The sequence below is a fragment of the Eurosta solidaginis genome, chromosome 1 (assembly GCF_040869045.1).
Source record: "Eurosta solidaginis isolate ZX-2024a chromosome 1, ASM4086904v1, whole genome shotgun sequence".
NCBI lineage: Eukaryota > Metazoa > Arthropoda > Insecta > Diptera > Tephritidae > Eurosta > Eurosta solidaginis.
In genome coordinates, this window is record NC_090319.1 from 61,915,477 (window position 1) to 61,925,328 (window position 9,852).

The 9,852-nt window shown below is 37.9% G+C and overlaps 1 pseudogene; it reads left to right on the forward strand.

The window, feature by feature from the left end:
* The first annotated feature begins 436 nt into the window (after positions 1-436).
* Positions 437-8,106, forward strand: LOC137236801 (erythroid differentiation-related factor 1-like; annotated as a pseudogene).
* The last annotated feature ends 1,746 nt before the right edge of the window (positions 8,107-9,852 follow it).

Consider the following 9,852-nt stretch of genomic DNA (forward strand, 5'->3'; position numbering starts at 1 on the left):
TATGTAATACTTCTATTTTAAGATTTAAAGTCATATGTATATCCTTCTCTTAGGACTCAGACAGAACTCCGGTGTGTTTGGAGTCAAATATAAGAACACATATGTAATACTTCTATTTTAAGATTTAAAGTCATATGTATATCCTTCTCTTAGGACTCAGACAGAACTCCGGTGTGTTTGGAGTCAAATATAAGAACACTCCTTCAGGTTTATAAGGCGGCGCGGGACAACAACCGCAGCACAGGTGCAAGTCCATGTTTTGCTCCGTATATGGAGCTCATGGACGAATTTTTTGGAAATACACCCATATTAAGTATAATTACCGGCTGCGCCACATTCACCGGTATCTCATTCCCTTCCTGCTCAAATTCCTTTTCATTTTCTTCACAATCTAATTCTTCCCCTGATTCAGTCGGACGCAAAAAACGAACTTCTCGCGAAATAAAAAAAAAATTTAATTAAAAAAGGAGAAGTGGAAGAAAAGAAAAGGGCTAGAAGCGAAGCCATTAAACAGTTCAAAGAAATTTTAAAGAAATTTTGGAAAGGGAATTTGAGCTGGAAAACGAAAAGTTGCCCTGTTAGAAAAATTGGCAAGCAAATACGAATGGTGAATACTACATACTGCAAGTAAAATATACAGATATGTAAGTTAAAATAATCAAAATCTAAACTTAAAACGTGTTCTAATATGTCGGTCGCTACTGTCGTGTAAACATGGTATCAAGAAAATTTTAAAAAACGTCTTATTTTATGGCGGGTAACATTAAGGCTTTACTAGTCAACTGCATCAAGCTGCTTCCTAAGGAAAAATATCCACAGATTGTTACTTCATCTCATTATATATTATCTGATTTGCATGTGCCTGCTGGTAAAGATCCAAAAGCGCCTAAATTTGATAACTCCGATTTTGATTCCGACACGCAGCCAGTATATGAAGAGGATGAAGATGAAGATCTGGGTAAAATTATTTGGAAATTGCTTTGATTATTCGCTGGTTTTACTTTCTTTCGTTCTTCCGTAGATGATCTCATTGAATTGATTACACCATTGGCTAATGTTGAACATTTAATGATATCCAGCTGTGAATGTTATGAAAACGCGATTGAATGTATTATGAATTATGAGATTGCGACAGATGAAGATGCAAAAAGTGAGCTGCTACGCCGTTTGGGAAATGTGCGCAATGAGTCAGGCCTGAAGTGCATGTACTGGGCGCAAGGTAGAAAAGAAATTCAAACCGAAAAAGAAGACAAAAAGCAAGTGGAAAAGCCAGAAGGGCCGATTTATATGAAATTGGCAATGAAATCTTATGACTGCTTGATACGCGGAATTTTGGCCTTCATCGAAGTGCAGGATAATGTCAATTTGCCATTTTTATATTGCAACATGGGCCGCTTCATGCGTTTTCGAGCGCACTTATATTTGCCTGAAGAAAAGTAAAAACACAATTATTTAAAAAGTTATTATGCAATTCTAACAGCTTATCTTGCTATTAAAGCATCGACTTTGTGCGCAAACAAAAACTGTTTTATAATGGGGCGATTGTAAATTACGAAAAAGCGAAAGATGTGTTGGGTTCAAGGAAAAGTAGCGCAGAAATATGGGACTTGGTTAATTTAATGAGCATTTTAAAAGGTAGTAATCCTTAGTTCCATAGGTGGACGCCGTTTCGAGATATCGACATAAAGGTAGAGCAGGGGTGACCCTAGAATTTGTTTGTACGATATGTGTATCAAAAGAAAGGTGTTAATGAGTATTTTAAAAGGGCGTGGGGCTTAGTTCTATAGGTGGACGCCTTTTCGAGATATCGCCATAAAGATGGATCAGGGGTGACTCTAGAATTTGTTTGTACGATATGAGTATCAAATGAAAGGTGTTAATGAGTATTTTAAGAGGGCGTGGGCCTTAGTTCTATATGTGCACGCCTTTTCGAGATATCGCCATAAAGGTGGACCAGGGGTGACTCTAGAATTTGTTTGTACTATATGGGTATCAAATTAAAGGTATTAATGAGAGTTTTAAAAGGGAGTGGTGGTAGTTGTATATGTGAAGGCGTTTTCGACCAAAATGTGGACCAGGGTGACCCAGAACATCATCTGTTGGATACCGCTAATTTATTTATATATGTAATACCTGCCAAGATTTTAAGGGTTTTTTATTTCGCCTTGCAGAACTTTTCATTTTCTTCTACTTAATATGGTAGGTGTCACAACCATTTTATAAAGTTTTTTCTAAAGTTATATTTCGCGTCAATAAAACAATCCAATTACCTTACCATGTTTCATCCCTTTTTTCGTATTTGGTATAGAATTATGGTATATTTTTCATTTTTCGTAATTTTCGATATCGAAAAAGTGGGCGTGGTCATAGTTGGATTTCGTTCATTTTTTATACCAAGATGAAGTGAGTTCAAGTAAGCACGTGAACTAAGTTCATTAAAGATATGTCGATTTTTGCTCAAGTTATCGTGTTAACGGCCATGCGGAAGGACAGACGGACGACTGTGTATAAAAACTGGGCGTGGCATCAACCGATTCCGCCCATTTTCACAGAAAACAGTTAACGTCATGAAATCTATGCCCCTACCAAATTTCAAAAGGATTGGTTAATTTTTATTCGACTTATGGCGTTAAAAGTATCCTAGACAAATTAAATGAAAAAGGGCGGAGCCACGCCCATTTTGAAATTTTCTTTTATTTTTCTATTTTGTTGCACCACATCATTACTGGAGTTGAATGTTGACATAATTTACTTATATACTGCAAAGATATTAAATTTTTTGTTAAAATTTTACTTTAAAAATATTTTTTTTTTAAAAGTGGGCGTGGTCCTTCTCCGATTTTGCTAATTTTTATTAAGCGTACATATAGTAATAGGAGTAATGTTCCTGCCAAATTTCATCATGATATCTTCAACGACTGCCAAATTACAGCTTGAAAAAGTTTTAAATTACCTTCTTTTAAAAGTGGGCGGTGCCACGCCCATTGTACAAAATTTTACTAACCTTCTATTCTGCGTCATAAGTTCAACTCATCTACCAAGTCTCGTCGCTTTATCTGTCTTTTGTAATGAATTATCGCACTTTTTCGGTTTTTCGAAATTTTCGATATCGAAAAAGTGGGCGTGGTTATAGTCCGATATCGTTCATTTTAAATAGCGATCTGAGATGAGTGCTCAGGAACCTACATACCAAATTTCATCAAGATACCTCAAAATTTACTCAAGTTATCGTGTTAACCGACGGACAGACGGACGGACGGACGGACATGCCTCAATCAAATTTTTTTTCGATCCTGATTATTTTGATATATGGAAGTCTATATCTATCTCGATTCCTTTATATATGTACAACCAACCGTTATCCAATCAAACTTAATATACTCTGTGAGCTCTGCTCAACTGAGTATAAAAAAGTGCTAGATTTGTTGCAAACATCATTGAAACTCTGTGATTTAGATCATCCTGGCTCAAGAGAGATTCTCTACACTTAACGCTCTGGACTCATACACAAACGGTGAGTTTTCTAAATTATTTAGGGTTATTGCAACTAAACCAAATATATTGTCACGGATATTAGCATCACAAAACTATACCATCACTAAGGCGATGCTAAGGCCATGCTAAGGCCATGCTAATCGATATTTACGTCAATAATCAAATCATGTATACACATATATAAGGCAGCCGAGAGATGTCACACACAGATGCATTAACTTATACGCCTATGTGTGCGCGAGAGACTGTATACTACAAACATTCACATCAATAATTCAATCATTATGTCCACACATACATATGTAGGTACACGCAGCTGAGAAGCAAGGCACAACCATATGCAGACATCTTATTTGAGATGCTCCTAAATGTAGGCAATTATAATTGTGGAAGTGTCGCTCACACATACAAGCATGGGGTATGAGAGAAGCTATAAAATCGTGCAGTTTTAGTTATAGCTGAGAAGTTTGAGAGCTCATGAATAATGCTAGTAGATTCTAGAAGATGCGAACGAGGAAACCAGAGAGTATAAAAGGCCGCAGATGTAGAGGCGCTGGAATTCAGTTTGATATCTAGCGAGCAAGAGCAGTATTATTTTGAATAGTAGAGTTTCATTTTAGCTATCAATCAGTTTGGTTATTAAGCAAGCCATTCGTTGCCCAGTTTGAGTGTTATTGTGAAGTAATTTAATAAAAGCCATTTTGCATTATTACAAATTGGAGTTATTTATTCAACAGTTTAGTGATTCGAACTTAGCAGAGGATTGCAAATAAGAGGATTTGCAAGTAAATTCGTTACAATTGGTGTCAGAAGTGGGATTGTTGAATAAATTCCAGAGGACAACAAGGACATGGCAAAGTTCAGTGAATTGAAGATCCAGCAACTAAAGAAGGAGTTGGAGAGCCGTGGATTGAATACAAGCGGCGTTAAACTTGAACTTCAGGCACGGATACGAGAGGCAATGAAAGCAGAAGGAATTGATGTGGAAGAGTATGACTTTCATCTTGGTGGTTAGGAAATAACAAAAATGGAAGAAACACCGCAGACAATGGCGAACACAGACCTGAACATAATATTGGCTGCAATATCGGCACAAATGTCCGAAATGTCATCACAAATATCTACCAACATGTCATCACAAATGGAATCGCAGGAGAACCGTATAACAGCGAAGATTGAAGCACAAGAGGCACGTATAACAGAAATGTCATCACAAATATCCACAAATATGTCATCACAGCTGGAAGAACAAAAGACATATATGGCAACCCAACTGAAAGAACAAGAGACACGCATAACAGTACAACTAAAAGCACAAGAGGCGCGTATATCATCAAAACTCGAAGCGAGCATGGACGAAAAAATAATGCAGTTTGAAGAAAAATTCGAGGCAGAGGTGGATGCGTTGAGAGGTCGTATACAGGAATTGCAACTTAATCGGCCGGCTGCTTCAGCGAGTAATACGAAGGTAAAAACTCCATCTTTTGACGGTTCTGGTCCTTTCCAGGTCTTCAAGCTACAGTTTGAGAAGACCGCAGCAGTGAACAACTGGAATGCGGAAGATAAAGTTGCTGCACTGTTCGTGGCATTGAAGGCGACAGCAGCGGAAATCCTACAGACGATTCCCGAAGGAGAGCGGAACAATTATGAAGCATTGATGGCTGCTGTAGAACGACGTTATGGAAGCGAGCATAGAAAACAGATATTCCAAATTGAGTTGCAAAACCGCTACCAAAAAGCAAATGAGACATTGCAGGAGTTTGCTTCAGATATTGAAAGATTGGCTCATCTTGAAAATGCAGACGCACCCGTGGAATACACTGAAAGAGTAAAAATCCAGAGTTTCACAAATGGCATAAGGGACGTCGAAACGAAGCGGGCTACATATGCGAATCCAAAACTAATATTTGCTGAAACGGTATCGCATGCTCTGATTCACGAAACAGCGTCGCTTTTGTGTAAGCCAGTTTTCAAAACACGCCGTGTGGAAGTAGAAAGGCCAGAGTGGGCAGACACAATTTTGGAAGCACTGAAGGGATCTCAAGAGAAGAATGCAGGAGTTATTAAATATTTCAAGTGCGGCAACCCAGGTCACATTGCACGTCATTGCGATCTTGGTCCTAATAGTTCCAACAATGTGGGTGGCCGTAAACGCAAAGCTGGCGGAAATGAGCAAGAGCGTGTCGGATGTAAAGAACGAAAACTTGCCCCGGCTATTGAATGTCCTGTGATATCTGTGTCGCAGATTGGATGGAAATCAAGCAGTCCTACCATCAGAGGGAATGTGGATGGTAAAGAGCGTGTACTGACTGTAGATACGGGGGCATCTCATTCGTTGATTCGATCTGATTTGGTCTACAGGAGAGTAAAGTCATTACCTGGAGCAAGGTTGCGTACGGTCACAGGCGAGTATAATCAAGTCCAAGGCGAAGTGGTATGTGAGGTATTAATTGGAAAAGTCTGGTTCTACACAAATTCGTTGTGGCGGAGATCGTTGATGAAGTCATATTGGGAGTGGACTTCTCGGTTAACCATGACATCAGGATCGATATGCGGAGAAAAATTATGCGCCATAAGAACCAGGACATACCACTTAACTCTAGTTTGGAGAAAGGGTTCAGCAGTAATCGGTTACTGGTGGAAAAGACTCGACAAAGACCACGAAAGTCAAAGGCAAAGGTTGATAGATCGAATGGGCCAAATAAATCAAAATCAAAAGTACCTGCGAGAGAAACACTGGCATTGACAAAACCTAAAAGACGCAGGAAAACGAAGCAATGAATTTCCGAGAAAGAATGCGAGGGTAGTTTCAAGCCAGAGCGCACTACTATGGGGAAACGTGGGAACGATACTGATTATGCAAAGCAAATCCGTCCAGCGCAAGCTCTACGAAGTAGTTATCGGCCAAACAACAGAGTGTGAATGAACGAACCAGGGTATTGAGTAGTACGTTGAAACACAGGTAACATGAGAACAATAATTCGAAAGGTTTCTTGGCGGGAGATTTGGTGCTGCTATACAACCCACACCGAAAAAAAGGTTTGTCCTCGAAATTGCAGTGTAACTGGGAAGGCCCATACAAAGTTGTAAAACGGATCAACGATGTAGTGTACCGCATACAGACCACTACCAAACCACGAACCAAAATGAAAGTGGTTCATTTGGAGAGATTAGCAGCGTTTAGATCGAGAGATTTGTCTGATCGGGACGATCAGACTCAGGTGTAGGGCAGTGTCACGGATATTAGCATCATTAAGCTATACCATCACTAAGGCGATACTAAGGCCATGCTAAGCGATATTTACGTCAATAATCAAATCATGTATACACATATATAAGGCAGCCGAGAGATGTCACACACAGATGCATTTACTTATACGACTATGTGTGCGCGAGAGACTGTATACTACAAACATTCACATCAATATTTCAATCATTATGTCCACACATATGTAGGTACACGCAGCTGAGAAGCAAGGCACAACCATGTGCAGACATCTTATTTGAGATGCTCCTAAATGTAGGTAATTATAATTGTGGAAGTGTCGCTCACACATACAAGCATGGGGTATGAGAGAAGCTATAAAATCGTGCAATTTTAGTTATAGCTGAGAAGTTTGAGAGCTCATGGACAATGCTAGTAGATTCTAGAAGATGCGAACGAGGAAACCAGAGAGTATAAAGGGCCTCAGATGTAGAGGCGCTGAAATTCAGTTTGATTTGAGTTGTCAAGCAGTTATGACTAAGACGCTATCTAGCGAGCAAGAGCAGTATTATTTTGAATAGTAGAGTTTCATTTGAGCTATCAATCAGTTTGGTTATTAAGCAAGCTATGCGTTGCACAGTTTGAGTTTTATTGTGAAGTACTTTAATAAAGGCCATTTTGCATTATTACAAATTGGAGTTATTTATTCAACAGTTTAGTGATATGAACTTAGCAGAGGATTGCAAATAAGAGGATTTGCAAGTAAATTCGTTACAATATATTTTTTCTAGCATCGCATCATTTCACTACAGTCAGTTACGTAATAGCTGCACTGATTGCTCCACAAAACCGAAAGCAACCTTAAAATTATGCAAACATCATTATGAATGTGCCGCTGATATTTTAGATAGCTTACGCGAAGCCAGCGATTATTTGGTAGTTCAGCTGGAAAGTTATCATTGCAAGAATTCTTAACCGAAGGTATGTACATATAAGCTTCCGAAATTACTAACTTTCCTAAATACTAAATACTAATTTCAGTTTCATCAACAACTATGCAAAAAATCAAGCAATTGCAAACCGCCTTAACTTTGTTACTAAAATCAAAAGTAATTGCCACAGAAAGTAATACACCAAATGATGAGCTCTGCAAGCATATGGTGCTATTTGAAAGTCGTTTACAAAATACTTTAAAAACTTTGATAAAATTATAGCTTAATGGCATTGATCCGAAAAAATTAGTGGACTTATATAAAAAGATGTATATGACAACTTTAAAAAGTAAATGTTCAGCAAATAGAGAGAATATGTCTGTGGAACAATCAGCACAACATTTTTCCGAATTGTTGCAACGCTTAAATGAGTTGGAAAAATCCCATAAATCCAATGCAAAAGAGAAGCTATAAATCAACTACATCTTCAATTCGTACTAAATTTAAAATTGTCCAAAAATTATCACCTTTAAATTTTTACGCTTAGTGCTTTTTTATTATACTCAGTTGAGCAGAGCTCACAGAGTATATTAACTTTGATTGGATAACGGTTGGTTGTACAGGTATAAAGGAATCGAGATAGATATAGACTTCCAAATATCAAAATCATCAGTATCGAAAAAAATTCGATTGAGCCATGCCCGTCCGTCCGTCCGTCCGTCTGTCCGTTAACACGATAACTTGAGTAAATTTTGAGGCATCTTGATGAAATTTGGTATGTAGGTTCCTGGGCACTCATCTCAGATCGCTATTTAAAATGAACGATATCGGACAATAACCACGCCCACTTTATCGATATCGAAAATTTCGAAAAATCGAAAAAGTGCGATAATTCCTTACCAAATACGGATAAAGCGATGAAACTTGGAAGGTGAGTTGAACTTATGACGCAGAATAGAAAATTAATAAAATTTTGGACAATGGGCGTGGCACCGCCCACTTTTAAAAGAAGGTAATTTAGAAGTTTTGCAAGCTGTAATTTGGCAGTCGTTGAAGATATCATGATGAAATTTGGCAGGAACGTTATACTTATTACTATATGCCTGTTTAATAAAAATTAGCAAAATCGGAGAACGACCACTCCCACTTTTTAAAAAATGTTTTTTTTTTAATTCAAATTTTAAAAGAAAAGTTAATATCTTTATAGTATATAAGTAAATTATGTCAACATTCAACTCCAGTAATGATATGGTGCAACAAAATACAAAAATAAAAGAAAATTTCAAAATGGACGTGGCTCCGCCCTTTTTCATTTAATTTGTCTAGGATACTTTTAATGCCATAAGTCGAACCAAAAATTTACCAATCCTTGTGAAATTTGGTAGAGGCTTAGATTCTAGGACGATAACTGTTTTCTGTGAAAAATGGCGAAATCGGTTGACGCAAAATATAACTTTAGAAAAAAACTTGGTAAAATGGGTGTGACACCTACCATATTAAGTAGAAGAAAATGAAAAAGTTTTGCAGGGCGAAATCAAAAGACCTTGGAATCTTGGAAGGAATACTGTTCGTGGTATTACATATATAAATAAATTAGCGGTACCCGACAGATGATGTTCTGGATCACCCTGGTCCACATTTTGGTCGATATCTCGAAAACGCTTTCACATATACAACTAAGGGCCACTCCCTTTTAAAACCCTCTTTAATACCTTTAATTTGATACCCATATCGTACAAACACATTCTAGAGTCACCCCTGGTCCACGTTTATGGCGATATCTCTAAAAGGCGTCCACATATAGAACTAAGGCTCACGCCTTTTTAAAATACTCATTAACACCTTTCATTTGATACCCATATCGTACAAACAAATTCTAGAGTCACCCCTGGTCCACCTTTATGGCGATATTTCGAAAAGGCGTCCACCTATAGAACTAAGGTGAACGCCCTTTTAAAATACTCATTAACACCTTTCATTTGATACCCATATCGTACAAACAAATTCTAGAGTCACCCCTGATCCACCTTTATGGCGATATCTCGAAAAGGCGTCCACCTATAGAACTAAGGCCCACGCCTTTTTAAAATACTCATTAACATCTTTCATTTGATACTCATATCGTACAAACAAATTCTAGAGTCACCCCTGATCCATCTTTATGGCGATATCTCGAAACGGCGTCCATCTATAGAACTTAGGCCCACGCCCTTTTAAAAT